Source organism: Aphelocoma coerulescens, chromosome 2, assembly GCF_041296385.1.
Source record: "Aphelocoma coerulescens isolate FSJ_1873_10779 chromosome 2, UR_Acoe_1.0, whole genome shotgun sequence".
NCBI classification, from domain to species: domain Eukaryota; kingdom Metazoa; phylum Chordata; class Aves; order Passeriformes; family Corvidae; genus Aphelocoma; species Aphelocoma coerulescens.
The window spans coordinates 163,826,409-163,843,921 of record NC_091015.1 but is presented as its reverse complement, the minus strand read 5'-3'; the positions used below and the strand labels follow the sequence as shown (position 1 = coordinate 163,843,921).

The 17,513-nt window shown below is 41.0% G+C and overlaps 1 protein-coding gene across 3 annotated transcripts in view; it reads left to right on the top strand.

The window, feature by feature from the left end:
• The window catches only part of TRAPPC9 (trafficking protein particle complex subunit 9), a 459,459-nt gene that overhangs the window by 393,224 nt on the left and 48,722 nt on the right, over positions 1 to 17,513 (top strand). The gene's annotated exons all lie outside the window — the stretch shown is intronic.

The window sequence follows — 17,513 nt, the reverse complement described above, 5'->3', positions numbered from 1 at the left end:
GTGTTTTGCTCGTTGCACATTTCCCTCCCCGTTTAACAAGATATTAAAAAGATATCCTTCAGGGCAGGCAGTGAAATGTAATGGCAGAAAGGTCACCCAAAGAGCACGAAGATGGCCTTTGAAGAGCTATTTCTGCAGGAAATAGGGAAGAGAAAAAATTGCTTTCTAACATTTCGTTTCAGGAATAAGAAGTTTTCTTGTCTTCCCCACTTTCCCCTGTTTTTTTTGAACCCAGAATTGCCAGTTTTCCCTCTGCATGAATAGCAGCTTCCCTGTTTTAAATTTTTAGGATACTTTTCTTAGTATTCTGGATATGTTGGAGGGGGCCCAGAGTGCTATGGATTAAAGTTGTACCTAGTGCATCTAATTTTGGGTTGTGCTTCAAAGGCCTGCTTTAGCTTGTGAAGAAATTAATAGGCCTCTGTTTTCTTAAAATGCCGTTACTTTTCATAGCTTTGATATAAACTTTCATGCCTGATCATATTAGCAAGAGGATGAGTCTTTCTAACTCTGAAATAAAGGAGTGCTGACAAGGTCTTTGTGTGTAACTAGGGTCAGCTAGAATTTTAAGATTGATGGTGGCTGGTTTGTCTTCAAAGATCCTTTCTCCTGAGTAATGATCGTTTGTTCCATGGTGTTGTTAATCCTTCAGTTTAAATGGAAGTCATCCACACTTCTTTGTGTATGAGTACAGGAAAGAAAGCAGTGCACAGGAGAAGCAACTACATCCATGCTTTTGCTCTTTTTTAATTGCTTCAGTTCACCCAAGGAATTTAAAGATATTGTAGGTGCTGCATCATCATTTGTTGGGAACTGCATGTCTAATTCTAGTGTCAAAGTTTTAGAGGAAGAAAATGTTCTTCATATTATTTTTCTTTCTAAATTTTCATTTCACTTTGATACTGCTTTTAGGGCCACGAGTTATCAGAAATGTCTTTCCACAGATGAAAAAAAAAGAGTTTGTCTGGTTTGAATATAGGTTAGATATTAGGAAAAGGTTCTTGTTTTTCACCCAGAGGGTTGTTGGGCGCTGGAAAAGGCTCCCCAGGGCAGTGGTCAAGCACCAAGCCTGACAGAGCTCAAGGAGCTTTTTGACAGCACTCTCCGGCACAGGGTGGGATTTTTGGGATGCCCTGTGCAGAGTCACTTCAAACTCAGACTATTCTGGGATTGTGTGAAGTTTTGCACCCCTGGATACCTTAATAAAATAATGAAGCGTGAGGAAAACAGAGGAATGCAATACCCTAACTAATTAAGCACTTAACAAAGTAAATCAATAACAGAACCAAAGCTGTTTTGATGCTCCAAACGGGTTAGTCAATAGAGCAATGACACTGCTCTGACTCACCAGTTAAAATTAGTAAAGTAGTTCTGATTGATTAACCAGAAACTTTCCATTTCATTTTTATAATTTCCTTTTTCTTTCAATTTTCTGCTACTTATATATAAATAACTTTCCTTGGGGTGCTCTGTTATTACAAAGCAGCTGTGTTTGTTTCCTCCCTACTGTTTTCAGACTGCCTCTTTAGAAGTTTTTTACTGGAGATCCCATGTGGAAAGCCTGTATATATTGTGCTTTATAGAATACAGCAATTCCAGTTGCTAAATTTGGATCAAAACCTATAGACATTTAGGTATGCCTCTTTGCTAAGGACATATCTTTCATAAAAATAAAACATGATCCACGATCCCAGAATGAAAAGTTTTACAAAGAAATGGCTAACCCTTAGTTCAGCTGCTGCTTCCTTAATTTCAAGTTTTGGGGATGGATGCTGCAAGGCACTAAAACTGTAGGTGTTTTGTTTTGCTTTGTTGGGGTTTTATTTTATTTATTTATTTTTAAATATTTCCCTTGAAGAATTGGTATTTCATACATGATCTTAATGCCTTGGAAACTTCTTAAAAGCCCAGAACAAAATGAGTGTTGTTATACTGGTATGTGAGTGACTTTATTATGAATAAAAAGGAAAAGTAATTTTACTTTTGCTACCCAATTACTGTTTCAATCAGTAGTCATAGGAGAAGGGGCACAGATACTCAAAGATCTGCCTTTCCTTTTTTACTCTCCTGATCTCCAGAGCTCAGTCCTTCCCCATGTTCTATCAATGATCATTTCTACAATGATTTTACATTCCTCTTGAATATTTTAAAGGAATTAATCTAACTTCATATAGTCTAAATTCAGGAATATTCTTTATTATTTTACTGTCTGTAAATTCTCTGCTAAACCTTTGTTGAGGTCATTAAGACACAAGTGTTATTGAGGCAAAATACTAAAAGTAGGATACTACCATGACAACATCTTTTGTTTTTATGCTCTATTGCTCTTAGAGTAAATCTGTCTCTTTGTCAAAAGATTGTTGACTTAGCAAAGCGTGCAAATGCTTAATTACTTAAATTAAAGGTACAAGATAGGAAGTGTTCAGCACAGTCAGAGCTGTTGTTCCCCAGCCCAGCCTGTAGTGAAATTAATTCTCTGGACTAACCAGATAAAACCACTGTGCAGGTTTGCGGTTTTGTGCTGTTCTTCAGAAAGCCTGTTGTTAACTGTGAGTTCTGGAATCTGACACCATGACCTAGAAAACACCCTGTTCTTTGATCTCTAATTTTTTAACTTGAAAAGCAGGAGTGATTTTCTGACACTGTTTGGCTGCTAAAGTTGTGCTGCTGCACGATGTGCTCCCGGTGTGCAGCAGGGTGCATAGCAGGGGTGCTGGTTTTCAGAATGATCTAAGCATAACACAGTGAAATAGAGACACAGCTGCTGTTGTGAAGAACACAATAATTCTCTCTGTGCTTGCTATTGCCCTCAGTATTTTATTTCTTTGTTCCCCCAGAGGGAAAACTGGGAACTGAGTCACAACAGATCAGCTGCTTTTGGTCAGACTGAGGTCTCCTGGTGGTGTGGAAGTTTGAAGGTGCCCTTTCTCTTAACACCAGAAGAAACTCATCTCTAAAGAGCAGAAAGATTTTAGTTTCCTTCTATCCCTTCATTTCTGCAGTCCTTACAGATGTGGATAAGTTGTGCCAAGTCTAAGTTGTACCCTTACCTCTCTCTTCTTGAAAACCAGTGGTGGAAAACTGACTCTCTTGCCTGACTCTTCCTGTAGCAGCTGTCACAAAAAAATAGAAGTGCAAGAAGGGAGATCTAGATATCAAGCGTCATATAAAATTTTTGTTTGGAAGGGACTTCTGGAAGCCAGCTGCTCAAAGGAACCCTAACCTCAAGGTTAGATCATATTGCTCAGAGATAGCACCAACAAGTTTAGCAAATCTCCAAGGATAGGGATTCCTCACTTTCTACTGGTGTGCCTATTTCTTTTACATGTCTCTGATCAAGATTTCCTTCACTACAACTTTTAACCATTGTCCCTTTCCTTCTCCTCTGCATCTCTGAGAAAATCATACCATCTTCAGTGTAAGTTCCCCTTATGTCAGAACATTGATGGTGAGAAGCCTCCTGAGCCTCCTCTCCCAGTCTGTTGAGTCTTTCTGCATCCATTGCGTGCTCCAGCCCTCAGCCATGTGAGTTCATTCCACTTTGTCAACATCTCTCTTGTACTGGGGGCATTCCAAAACTGGACATTGTATACCAGGTGAGGCAGCTGAGCAGAGGGGAATAGTCTCTTCCTAAGGACTTGCAGACTGTGCTCTCAGGAAAGCAATCCAATATGCATTTAGCTGCCTGGACACCTGTCCTGAAATTGTTCCTTCCCAATTGCAAAACTGGCCTTTTGCAGTTTCTGGAAGCCCTTTCATCCAGCTTCTGGATGTCCCTCTGAACAGCAAAATCCTCCAGTACCTTGACAGCTCTTTCCCCCCAGTTTGGGGTCATCTGTAAACTTGCTGAGAGCTCCTTGCATCCCATCAGCCAAGTGTAGATGGGAAATTGTATTGGCTCTGGTATTGGCCCCTGAGAAATATCCCTTGGAACCCTGTGAAAGTACATGCTCAGAAACACCACTCTGGTTATGCTCAGCTTCTTTCTATCCAAGGAAAAGGAAAATAACTGTAGGAAACAGAGGCTCTTTTTTACTTGAAATGAGAAAGTCCAATTCTTAATGTCAGATGGGGGCTTTCTGAATGAGAATTTTCTTTTCTGAGTATTATGGCAATGTAGTAGAGTGAAATTATTACATAAAAAAGCAGAAAAGGATCATCTTGTAATTTTTTGTATGCAATGTGATAGTCAATTTTGCCCTAATTGGCTTACTATTACTTCTCATCTATTTCAGCTCAGCTGCAAAAAGTACTGCTGCAGTTATTCTAGACAAAATGTCCTTTCAAAGACCAGCTTAAAGCTTCAGAGAACTACTGGTATGGAACTGCCAGTACTGGTCCTGGTCTGCCTTATATTGATGTGTCCTTATGCCTGTGGAAGATGAACATGCTGAGTCGCAGATGAGTTTGATTGGCAGAAGGTTGTGTGTGCTTGGTTGAAGAATTTGGGGAGAAAGGAGGATGTTTTCAGCATGTGGCTGTGGACAGAACTGCCTCATCACAGCCTCAGTCCCCTGTGATTCTTTTCACTTAGATCAATTTAATAACCTGACAGATACAAATTTCTTTACTGTCAGCGTGGCACAGCCAATATGAGAGTGAAGGATCAAGCAGAGCTTGGTTGTGTCTCTGGACTCCTCAGCGCTGGGATGAGGATGGAATACTGGTGGGAAAAGGTCATTGGTTGATCTTTCAGTGTGCCAGGCTGGGCTTGCAGGCTGAACAACATGAAATATCTTGTTTTGATTTGTAAACTGAGCAAGCAGAGAATGAGACCCGTTGGGGGAATGGCTCTGAGACCACATAATGCCGTGGCCATGTGTGGCTTTCATACACAAAGTCAGTGCTTCTCCCTTTGCTTTATAAATGTCTTCAAATAGACCAAGATGATTTTTTCTCCTTAATGACTCCTGAGGCAACTGGCTTTTGCTGTGTGGTGGGGATTACAGCTAGAGGAAATCCTCTTCCCTTGCACATCCCTACGAGCAATATTTTCCTCTCCTGGGAAAGCACATGTTTGTGCCAGGTCAGTCCACCGACCCACCCAGGACCAGCTCAAGGGCTGACTTGGCCACCTGTGTTTCTGTGGATGCTGTTGAGTGGTCACAGTCCAGCCTGCAAGCCCAGCATTTGGCTTTTTAATTTTTATTGTTTGAATGCAATCAGAGGTGCCGAATGACTGCTTGTCAGGAGTGCAAGAAGATGGTGTTAGCTGTAGCCTGGGCTGGTTAATCATTGATGGACAGGCGATAGCTCCTGGCCTTTCTCCTCCTTCCCTCCCCTTGCTGTCATTCCCTCTCTTCCCCACATGAAACTGAATGAATATGCCACATTATTTCAGGACAAAACCTGATCTTAAAATATGCAAAATAAAATTCTCAGTTTTATTTCTTCAATCACCTTGGCAGGGGGTATTTTTAGCCCAATTTCCACATGAATATTGTATCATAAGAGGGCTGATTAAAATGAGGTAACATGACAGGGTTAGCTCCTAGTGAATGGATATGTTATTTATCCTGTTGAAAGGACATTACTGTAACCTTGTCTGCAGTCCTACAGAGTGGTTCCCAGTAAGTTATGTGTCATCTAACCTTCCCCGAAATTTATTCCTAACAATTGGCATGTATATTATCAATGCAGAAGAAGTCTTTTATATTCTTTTCAGATCGGAGGTGGCAAGTAAGCAACCTTTCAAACAAAACTCGGAGGTGTTCATTGATAACACTGGAGATACATAATTTAAAATTTTGTTTTAATTCTGGATTTCAGCAGAGGAGTAAAAGAAAAGCATTGAAAGAATTTGGCAGTCAAAAAAAAGTAAGCTTTTTGTTCTCTTTTCAAAGGGTTTTGCCTTCACTTTGAGTAAGGTGTTTAATTTCCAAAGCAGATGCCAACTATAGTGTGAGCCTATTATTTTAGGAAAAAATGACAGACTTATCTTTTGTATTGAAGATTTACAGTTAACCACTGAAAAAGTGTCCTGAGTGAACAGTAACATCATTTCATTGAAATACTGTTCAGCAGTAGACCTTGTAGCACTAAACAGAAGACCTCCAAGGACATCCTTTGCACTTGACAGGTGGTAAAAACCAAACTCACAGTGAGCCACCAGTTTGCCCAGCACACCAGTGGCACAGCTCTGCCCCAAATGCAGGGTTTCAGAATTCTTCTGTGTCACTGGGTGCTCTACAGTGCCATGGGCATCATGCTCTGAGGCACAGGGAGGTCGGCAATTGCTCATCTCCTGTTCAAGAAACATCAAAGAAATATTGGAATTACAAACTGTGTGTGAAATCTCTCTGCAAAAACCTGTTACCAGAATTCTTAACCAGTGTAGCTTTTTCCTTGAAGGCATCCTGTTCCTCTCCATTCTTTTCACAGATCTGGTGACTGGGTCTGAAGGAGAATTGCTGTGGTCATTCTGTTCCTAAATATCATAGGTACTACTACTTAACTTCTTCATTCTTCACTGGACCCAGTAAATTCTAGTTGATGTGTCGCAGGATTTTCAGACAAATACTGATTTTGCTTTGAATTTTCCACATCCTTTAAAAGTCAATCACCCTTATGATTCATCTTTCATTTCCCACTTTAATTCCTCTAGGTTTAACCTCTGCCAATGGATGTCAAGCTGATTTTGCTAGAGTGGAGCAGCTTTTCAATGTCAACTAAATGAAAGTAGACTCTAATATCAGTTCCCTGAGCAGATATGGTGACCCAGGTGATGGTTTGTTTTTTTTTTCCATTCTGCCTTTCAATTTGTGCCCAACAGGAGAAGACTAGTTGAGAAAAGGACAAAAATATTCTCTGCAATCAGAGGTGAAGGGCTTTTAGAAAGGCCCCAATGTAGTATTTCTTCCCTCAAAACTGTGACTTGTTTCTCTGCTAATTGAGAATTTAGAAAACAAGGCCAAAGGATATTTGCAGTTCTAATGATAAACAGATACATGGACATTGTGCACTTTTGTTATCAGCTGCCCTTGTGTTAATGATTGATGTAACTAAGGCTGTGCCTTGTTTCTTTAGCTTGCCTCTAAGTTAGGATTGCTGTAGGTAGAGCTAGAGACACATGGGGTTAAGGAAGGAGGAATTCTGTCTGGCAATACAGTCAGGAAGCTGTTTTTTAGCTTTATTTCCTAAGGAAATTAGTACCTGAAATGCTGTCTGTATGCCCATCCCCAGTAATTTTTCAAGTTAGTGATTGATTTCAACAGTATCTGAAACAGGACAGAAATCTCAAAAAGTAATTATGCCCTACAAGTGGGCACAGGTGAAGATCTCAGTGGGACAGAGATGGTTTCTTGTAGCCTTGATGGGGTCACAAGAGACTGGGTGGGAGCCAGGGACAGGACATGGGGCAGTAACCATAATAATCATTTTGTGGGAAATTGGGCATTTTTTATTCTCTTGCTTGCAGGAAAACATATTCTCTGTGTGCACACAGGAGGGCGTTGTGCAAGGGCAGAGCTGCTGCTGCACTGGGACACAGTTCACCGCAAATTTCTCACTTGCTGTCCTTTCATTCTCTTTCTGTGAAGGCAAAAGTGCTCGTGGGAGAGGATTCACCTGGCTCTAGGTCTGCAGCCAATGAAGCCAGAGCATCCTTGGGCTGACTGAGGCTGAGGCTCCCGGTCAGGCAGTAACGTGCTGCTGCTTTTGGCACAATTGTTTTTCCTCATTTGGTCCAACACATGGGGAAGGGAAGTAGGTGCCAAAGAGATGGTTAGGACAAGCTGTTTGTATCTGGTCTTAAATAGAGAACAGTTTCTCCATCCTTGATTTCTTTCTCACTTTATTTGAGCTATATTAAGTGAATGTTATGCGCAAGCTATTTTCAGAAAGCGGTAATTATATTAAATTTCCTTCTTCTGGTATTCTTTCATTTTGTAATGTATTCAAATGCAGCTAAGATATTGTCCAGACAAGATGACGATAGAATCTGATCATGTTACTGTTTACTAATGAAAGCAAAATTGGAAGATTATGTAGCAACTTTGAAAAGGGTACTTTGACAGTTTTTATTTTATTGGAGTTGTTCTAGTCTGTTATTTAACAAACCTTTTCTTTATTGCTTAAAGAAGTGATTGCAGTATTTCACAAGGAACTAATTTTTCTTCAATTTCTATTCACTTGTGCAGTGTTCTTCTGATAGCTTTGTGCTCTGATTTTCATGCTAAATCCTTTTAAAGCAGTTGCTGGATGAAGTGAATTAATGAAATTTGGCATTCCAGCCCCTTTCATTGCCTGAAAATACAGGGCCCAACACAACCTGTGTCGAACATCTGTGTTACCATTTCAGCACAGGCTGACGGTAAAATGGGCCACTCCTGAGCCTGCAAAACTTTCATCAATACCCTTTATTTATATGCATAGCCCTTTTTTTGGGATAAAGCAAATACTAGAACATCTTTTCAGGGCTAAATTTGTATTGCTCCAGCAGTGGCCAAAGCTAAATATTTGTACCAGAAGAAAAACACCTATCAGCAATTGTAAATACTGTAAACAGTGGTAGAACATTGCTGCAGGTTTTTGATCAGAGACAACCATCAGTTTGCTCTCTGGTGCTATAAATTATTCTGACATTTCAAATCTAGTGAGTGATATGGTGAAAACTGTATTAATACACGTGAAAATCAGCCCTGGTTTGAAACTCTTGGCAGGGATTTCTGCAGGTTAATTGAATTAGAGTCTGTGTAAGCTGCTTCATCCTATCAATTTTTATCTTTTAGTTTTATTGATAGATCATTTGCTTGTGTAGTCAGGAGAAAATGAGAGTCTAACCATCTTTCTCATTCTTTTTCTGCTGTTCAATCATCAGTGTGTTTTTGTTCCTTGTCTATAAGGAATTTGATGAAAATGTTTTCTACATTCCTGTAAACACAACCAGGCAACTTTCATTTAGGCTGAAAAGGTTTGTTAGGTCTAGCTTCAACCTTCCTGCTGTATATCTGGGTGAAAATAAAATATTCTTGTTTTCTTTACCCTTAAGGATATATATGAGAATATATATATGAATATGTATGTTTTGCAGAGATAAGAAATTTTGGAATTTTATAGCTGTGAATTCAAGGTGTAGCAAATTACTTCTATTTGCTGCACAAGCTGTCAAAGGAACTTTTATAGAGGTTAGGAATGGAATGGAAGGTAGAAGGATAACAGTGGCAGTGTATTCTGTCATTGTCTCTGCAGGACAGCTCTTAAAAAAGAATTCTCCTCTCTATATCCCCAAATCTAGAGTGAATGAAAAGCAGCCCCAAACAGAAGTTGGCAGTCAGTGGAACACAGAGAAAGCCTTTCTTCACCGCCTTCTTCATTCTGATTGTTTTTTTTCACTGGCCCAGTGAAGTGAGAAAACTTGCTGCCTCTTGCTCCTTCCTGGCACCAAGAGCCTGGCATGTGCCAGGGAGGGACCTGCTGCAGGGACGGAGCAGGTTGGGGTGTGACTGGGGAGATACAGCTGTCACAGCCTGATGTGGGTGTCCTGAGGGAGCTCAATGGGGACAGAAACCTCCCCCGGAGCAGAAGGGCAGAAGCTGACTCGATGTCCATTTTTAGTACAAATACAGACTGTGAAAGTGGGGCCTCATGATTCTTCTGCCTTCTGGTGTTTCAAGCAGGAGGTGTCAGAAAAGTTACCACAGGGATGACTGGCTTGTGGCAGCCAAGTGTTCATAGCAACATCGCTTTTTGATCCTTCAATCTTGGCTCTTCCTACTGATGTGAAACAGAATTCACCAGACATTGGACTGTTCACCCATGATAGGGGAGGCGAGCTGGCATGAGATCATTGTGAGCTGAGATTAGATCTTTGTGAGACAGGGTGGTTTTACCTACTGATGATGCATTGTTGCAAAAACAATCCTGCTCAGTGCAGGGGGAGCTGCAGGTCCAGCCCCTCGTCTGTACTCTTGAGAATCAGCCCTTGGCACAAGCTTTTGGAATTTTTCACAGGTTGCCCAGAGAGGCGGTGGATGCTCCATCCCTGGAAAAATTCAAGAACAGGTTGGGTGGGACTCTGAGCAACCTGTGCTAGTAGAAGATGTCCCTGGTAATTGGGTTGGACTGGGTGACCTTTAATGGTCCCTTCGAACCCAAATAATCCTACAATTCTTAAACCAGCTTGGAAGTCTTTGCCCCCAAAGAGCCATCTTATACTCTGTTTCACTTACCTGAAAGACAAGCCAATTGCAGGGGTATTTAGCAACCTGCTTGCTTTTGTCTCTGCTGTTGGTGTCTTAATGTTTCTCTTCTCTGTCAGGTCCCAGGCTCTGCCTTTTTGCAATCAAATAAAAGTACGTTCAGTTCTGTACTGTGGTCTGAGGGATTCACAGCTTGGTGTGTTTCACCAGAGTATTTGTTCCCTCCCCTCAACTCTCAACTCTATACTCATGGCATGTCCATTTTGTACTCACAGGCTGATAAAAGTTGAATACAGAGATGAGGCTGCCCTGCCCTGGTCTGAAGGTGAGCCTGGGAGGGGAGAGTCATGCTCCAGGTTATCATCAGCTTCCCAGCCCTCCTGCTCAAGGAGTGCAGGCGGTGTCTACAAGCAGAGTGTGCAGTGTTGTGATGTTGCTACGGTGCTCGGGAGCAATTCTTGTGGAATGGTGAAAGGCACTTTTAATAAAACCCCAACCATTTACCGCATGCTTTTTTTGAGGAGCTGGGTTGCCACTGGGGTAATCACTCTAATGGAACTGGAAAGGTATCATGCTGCAGTTGTTTTCATATCTGTGTGGCCTCTCTTTATTACTTTACTTTTACTGGGTCCACTATTGTATTTCCCACTTGGAGCTAAACACTCCTGAGCCCTGGGGATTTTTTGCAATTATTGCCACTGACAGAGCAAACAGGAGTGAGGAATCTGAGCTGTTGCTACAGAGGCTGTATATAACACCATGCCCGTGAAGCACTGGGCATAATAACCATAACATGAAAAATGAGCTATTGATTCTCTGCCCACTTCCAGGGAATGAAAAATTTCCTCCCAATCTGTAATCCAGTGCACTGAGAACATCGTCCTCCCTAGCACTTGTCCATGGAGGTCTGACTCCATTCTGTGGGCACCATTTAGTTTAGACTAATGAAAAAATGGGCATATTTGAGGAAGAAGCTGCTCACAGGCTTATTTAGTATCTGTGCAGTGTAATCTGTGCTATGATTTCATGGCACTTAGGCCTGCAAGGGGCTGTTTTGACTTCGGGTGGTTACCAGTCCCGCCTTGCATCTCAGGGAGCAGCCAGGGCTGAATCATGGAAAGCATCAAGGGGAAATTTGGCATCCTTACTCATTCTGAGCATTGTTTCAACCCCTGCATAAATATCCTATTTGATGTGAGCAAAGATGTCACAGTTTAGGTGATTTTGGCCTAATCATGCCGGAAATGTTCAGGAAAGATCAGGCCCCAATCCTCTGTCATATGCAGAGACTATGTGAATAGTGATCCATCCATCCATCCATTCATCCTCATGAGCTAAAATGCAGCTGTTTTCTTTGATGTGATCAACTATTTAGTCATTCTTGAAATTTTCCTTTTGGTTCTCATTGTTGGGATATTTAACATTGCCCAGTGCAGGTTGGCTCCAATCTCTTTTGTGTGCGGTGGCCTGAGAGATCGTGACCCTGCCACAAGGATTGACACCAGTTTTGCTTCCCATGACATCGCTCTCATTGGCTTTAGATCCCAATTTACAGGGCAAATAGCCCACACAAAGCAGTATTAGTTCTTTGTGGGCAGCTGAAAGAGAAGCACCATGTGGATATCAGCAAAACTTGGCTGCTTGTCTTGCCGGCATCAGTGCCAGCATTTTCTTTGGTTGGCTCCATGCAGATCTGGGACGTTGTGTTTCATTTGGAATTTTGCTCGGGACTCAACCCAAGGTTGGGAGATGATGCTGCCAAGTTTTCTCTGGTTTTGTGTCAAGAGCAACTTTGGATTGAAGCTGGAATTGAACAAGGCACGTGACCTAACTCCTCTACTGTCTCCTACATTGAGGAAAGCCAGTCCTGTCTAGCCAAAATGGAGTCAGACAGAGGGTGTTATGGGTTCCTGGTGTAAGATCAAAGTAGCATCCATGAAGGTTTTCACTCCCCCATTTACTCTCAGTCTCACAAAAGAAATTTTGTAGAACAAACCTTCAAGCAAAGGTCATAAATGTTCTTTTTTCCCCTCTGCCTTTCTGAAGCAGTGGGTTACAAGATGACTCTGCCTTTTTTGAGTGTGTGGTTGAAAGAAAAGGATGCAAAAGCAGCAAGTGAAGCTCAGTTGTTGAATGCCAGGTGCCTGGAACTGCTTCATCTCTGCAGTCTTGGGGAGAGGTCTCCAAAGCAGCAGCTTTGAAATCTTTGAAATATTTTTCTGGGCACTGAGCAAAAGGCTGACACCTGAGGGTAATATATAAGAAGCCAAGTAAATTATTTGATGTGTCGGCATTTCTGTTGATACAAATAATTAATGAGAAAATTGATTTTTGGACCAAATTCCTTCTCTCAAGGAGAGAGATTTTCTCACTAAAGGTATCTTGCTCTGTATTTAGGTATTTCTTCACTGTTTGTCACATACCAAAAAAAGGCATTGTGAAAGAGGATTGGGATGGCATTTTTAAGCCTGTTTTCAACAAAATCCATAACACAAAATTCTTGAATGTGAGCATGGCTCTGTGTAACCCCACAAACAGTTGGGAGGGACAGGCAAACAACCTCTGTATATCTGCAAACACTTTTTTGTGCCTCGCTGTTGCCTCCCTTAGATCTTCATCCCTCCATTGGCTCGTGTCTGAGTGCTGCTGTGCCGAACCTCTCTGCCTTAACACTGGGTCTAGACCAAGAAAACCCCTTCCATGGTCTTCTGCTGAGCTTTGCCTTAGCACAGAGGGTAGACCTTAGGCATGGGCCATTAGGGTTAGTGTTCTCAGATGGAGCTCCTGTTATTTTAGCTCATGCGAAATACCTCTGCTGTTGACAGGAATTAATTTGCCCAAACTGGGAAGAACCAAGAGAGTTGTTTTAGGGTATATTTTTGTTTTGGATGGAGATATAACTTCCACCTATTCATAATCAACAAGATTATTTTCAGCATTTGGATGCAGAATGATAGGCAGGGAGGAAAAAAAAGCCACCTCAAACTCTGTTTTCAAATGTATAGACAAATCAGTGCATTTCATGTAGTTTCAGCTCTCATATCGGCTCTCAAAGTGTGTGTTTCTGAGCTCAGTGCTGAATCAATCTATTTGCTTTCCATCTTGGGCTGCCTTTCAAGCAACACCTGACTGATGCTGATCAGCCTGGAGAGATGTGATATGTGACCTACCCCCTTGACTTGCAGCAAATCAGGCTCCACACTTCTATTTTTAGAAGTCTGGTTTCTGTATTAGGCTCCTGGAATTCTGCATTTGCTTCATCTGGAGTACAACAAAAATCTTTTGATTAATTTTAGAGGCAAAGCTCCTTGGAATAAAATTTGCTTTAATAATGGAAGTGCATTAAAAATTTATATGAGAAGCGGGAATTTATGTCTCTCTGGGAGCTGAGATTTAAATACAATCTTACCTGAAACAGACTTTCAAGATGTAATAAACACCAGATTCTCATTGGACATCTGAGCCCTGTTGGGGTCTCCATTCCCATCCTGTTTAAAAGCCTTTCTGGTTGGAGCTGGCTTCCCACTCACAGCTCTTCTCTATTCCCTAGCTTAACTAAAGACATTCCCTCTTGGTGAAGTGAAAGTCTCTTGCCTCTCTTGTTTCCATCTTTCTGACCCCTTCTCCTGCTGATCTCTGCTGTCTCACAGTGTGGGCCAAGCCCAAAGCTATGTTGGTGCTGAAACTCCAGCAGTGCTGCCTGGGATGGAGCAATGCCCTCTCAGACTCTCTTGAACATCAGCACAGCCCAGAGAAACCTCTGGTATTTTGCTTCACAAGCCACTTGTGCCTGGTTACACAATCTGGACCAGAGCTGCTGGTCCCCAAGCCAGGTTTTTGGGTAGGTTTCTTTTTTTAGCCTCTAGATATTTACATTTGCATTCTCTTGCTGAAGATTTGTGTATTAGCATTTTGTCCTCATCTTCAGTGAATTGCATTTTGCTGATTTTTGGGCTGTTATCAAAAAATCCTGTTGAATTTTATTGTCTGCTCCAAATCATCAGTAACACCTTCAAATTGAATTAGTTTTCCTCAATTTTTTAGATTATTTTTTCCCCACCTCCTTGAACTTAAATTCTCAGTGGAAGTATTGGCTAGATCTCAGGGCTCACCCTCATGGGTTTCATCTCTTCGAAATATTTTTGGAAAAATAAATACCACATTTTCAGTGATCTCTCTCTGAAGCCAGATTTTCCATTATCTTTAAATCACATGAATTACACACAGATTCAGATCACAAATGGAAAGACAGACAGTGAAGTGCCATGGCAAGGGCTGTTGCTGTTCTTCTTCCATCCCATTTGAAAGCAGGAAATTCTCTGATTATCAATAATTATTGTCTGGGTCAGCTGGATTTTGTAGCCCTGCCTCAGACAGCCTTTTGAGTTCAGAGTAAGGATTTAAAAGCAGGTAACCTATAAAAATGTTATATCTGTGACTGTATGAAACAGGCACCCTGAGGTAGTAGGTATTTTTGAATTTGGGTTTAAGAAAATGAAAGAAGAGATGATGTCATTGAATTCTGGGGTGTGAACACAAGACTGAGAATCCTGAGCCTTAAAACTTTGCAGCTGGCTCGGTGACTCGACATTACAAAAGGGAAATGGTGTTTTATATCACTTTGTCTTTTTTTTTCTTTAAAGATATGTGTGGGCAAAATGCACTAATTTACCACTGTGAAGGCATAACATTTTTTAAACTTACTTGTGCCCACACAAAATGAAATGGAAACTATTATTTTCACATTAAGCGTTACCTCTTTTTTTGTTACAACACAAGGTACTCTTTCTCAATGAGTGCTTGCCCTAAATCAGATTTCAGTCTTACAAATCAATCTTATTTTTTCTTCCAACTATCTTTTATTCTGTTTTTTTCTTGCCTTTTACAACCCTTCCAAAAATCTATTTAGTTTTTGTGTTCTGCTTAGTATACTCTCCCAATATTCAATTTGTCAGAGGTTAAGAACATTCTGATTGAAGTTTCCATCAGTTCAGAAATAGTATCAAAGACAAAAATTTTAAACTGGGGAAATTGAGGATATTTTTAAATTTAAAAGGCTAATTTAGGCTAAATGGAAAATGGGTGTGAACAACTGCCCTAGCATTTTCACAATAGCCAACCAGATGCTGTCTGAAAAAGAAATAGTCTTAATATCCTCATTTCTTTTTATGCTAAAACATTGGCAGGTATTGATATAGGAGGCAAACTAACTTATTTGCACTAAATTGGGCAGTTCACACTGCACAAAAGGCTTTCAGCTGCAGTTGCACAAAATATGGTACAGAGGCCCCTGGATCCTGGAAAGCAACGTGTGAAATTGCCTCACAACCACAGGTTTGGCAAATTACTGTTTGCCTGTAAATATCACCCACTTCTGAGTTGGTTTTTACTGAGATTTTTCTGTCCAACTCCTCTCACTTGCAGGGGTCAGAGTGGAGTAATTGCATCTAAAATTTGACAGCACAGGACTTGGAGTAAGGAGCATGGCACTCTGCTCTGAACAGCCTCTCAGGCAACTCATTTGAGGTACAGAGGAGAAAAAATAACAAACCACCACCACCACAAATAAAACACCAAACCAATCCCCACAAACAACCCCCCAGAACACCAGCACAGCAAAATGGTTTGAATTTTTGCCTGGAGATAAAATTGGGTTTTGCCATGGTAGCAATGATTTGCATGGGAGGAGAAAATTTGGTCTTGGTTAAGATGGTTCTCTTGAAAATGCTGGAGATTTAAATCCTCTATAGAGATGATTTTCATCACAGCAAAGAGGCTCCACTGAAATGTTTTCTATGGAAGTGAGAAATCTTTGGGTACCAAGACTGCCTTTTTCTCTGAAGTATTTTTAGCACTGATCATTATCTGTTAAGAACAGGAGTGAAACATTGGGTAGGATATGCCAATTTGTTTTTATTTTATACCTTATGAATATGCCCTGTGTGTAGCTGAAGCTTCCTGCTTAGCTCAGTTAAAGTCCTCTCCAAGGATCAGTCCTTCTTCCATCCCTGACTGTGCTGTAGTCAGTAGTCATCTCATTTAGGATTTTTTTCCCCCCATAATATATCCATCCTGAAATACTCATCCTGTTGCTAAGAGCGCAGTCTATTATCGAGTTCAGTCTCTAGACAAGCAGACACAGTGAATGACTGGCCTGATTCAGCTCTGTTAATTCATTAACTACACATATGTACAGCAGTTGCACAAATATATTATTATTGCAGGTAACACCAGAATTAAGTCTACAAAAAAGCCGTCCCACAGTACTTGGAAGGTTCAATCTGTGGATGCTAGCTAGGGCTGGCAGAGGAATTTTCCTGTGAAACTTTTCTTTCTCATCAGAGGGCAGTTAGAGAAATCCAGCTTCTCACAGCTGATTTTCAGCTCTGTGACAGCTTTTGTTCTCATGCGAACTGGATGGACAACAGTTGGAGAGAATGTAAACCATTTCTACACCTGCAGGCTGCTGTGAGAACTGTGAAAATTATTTTCCTTCTCTAAGAATAATATTTGGAAATTACTGCTTAATAATAAGTACTGCTTACTGCTCAACCTATCACCTTGAGAGGTGGTGGGTCAATAGGCCAATCATGTAATTTCTCTTTTGCAAACCATGCTATAAAAGGTATGGGTGATTAAACGAGGTCACTTTGCCCATATCATCTGACCTGGACTTATGTCGTGATTTTCAATGTCTCTCTGGGGATAACAGTGATATCAATCAATCTATGGAATTAATAGAGTCCATCAATCGATATTTGAGGTCATATTCTGGAACTTTTAATATCAAGAAAATTCACTCTGGTGAACTTCTGGAAAGTTCAGTCACTTTCTGGTATCAGGGTTTTGTTCCAATCCCATTTCACAGAGAAAATTATCTTAGATTTAGTTGGCTAGCCCAAGTCACACTAAGGATGATGAGGATTAATTGTCTTTGTGCATGAGCTTTTTTGGTCTGCCAAAGGCCTTTGCAAGGCACATCACATAAGACCAAAAAGAAAAAGAAAAAGCATTAGGGAATCAAAAGAGGAAGGAAAAAAGAGCCCACTCTGTTGTGTTTGAGTTTCTCTTTTGTAGCATGATTTATTGGTCTCTCAGTTTTGTTTCAGGCCTCAGCTTGGATGACAGGAGCTTACAGTGAGCCCACATAGGCTGGCTTGACAGAGATGCATATGGGATCTGTAATGTGGAGCAAGCTGGAAGGAAAGGTGGCTGAGAATTCAGGGAAATAAGGCAGCCTTTTTTCTTTCTTCCTCTTTCCTTGTTTCCTTCTCTTCTTCCTTTTGTTTTTATAGGAGTTTGTGCATAACACCACGCATTTGCTAAACCATTTGTTTTCCCTAGGCTATTGAAAGTTCATATCTGCTTGTCCTC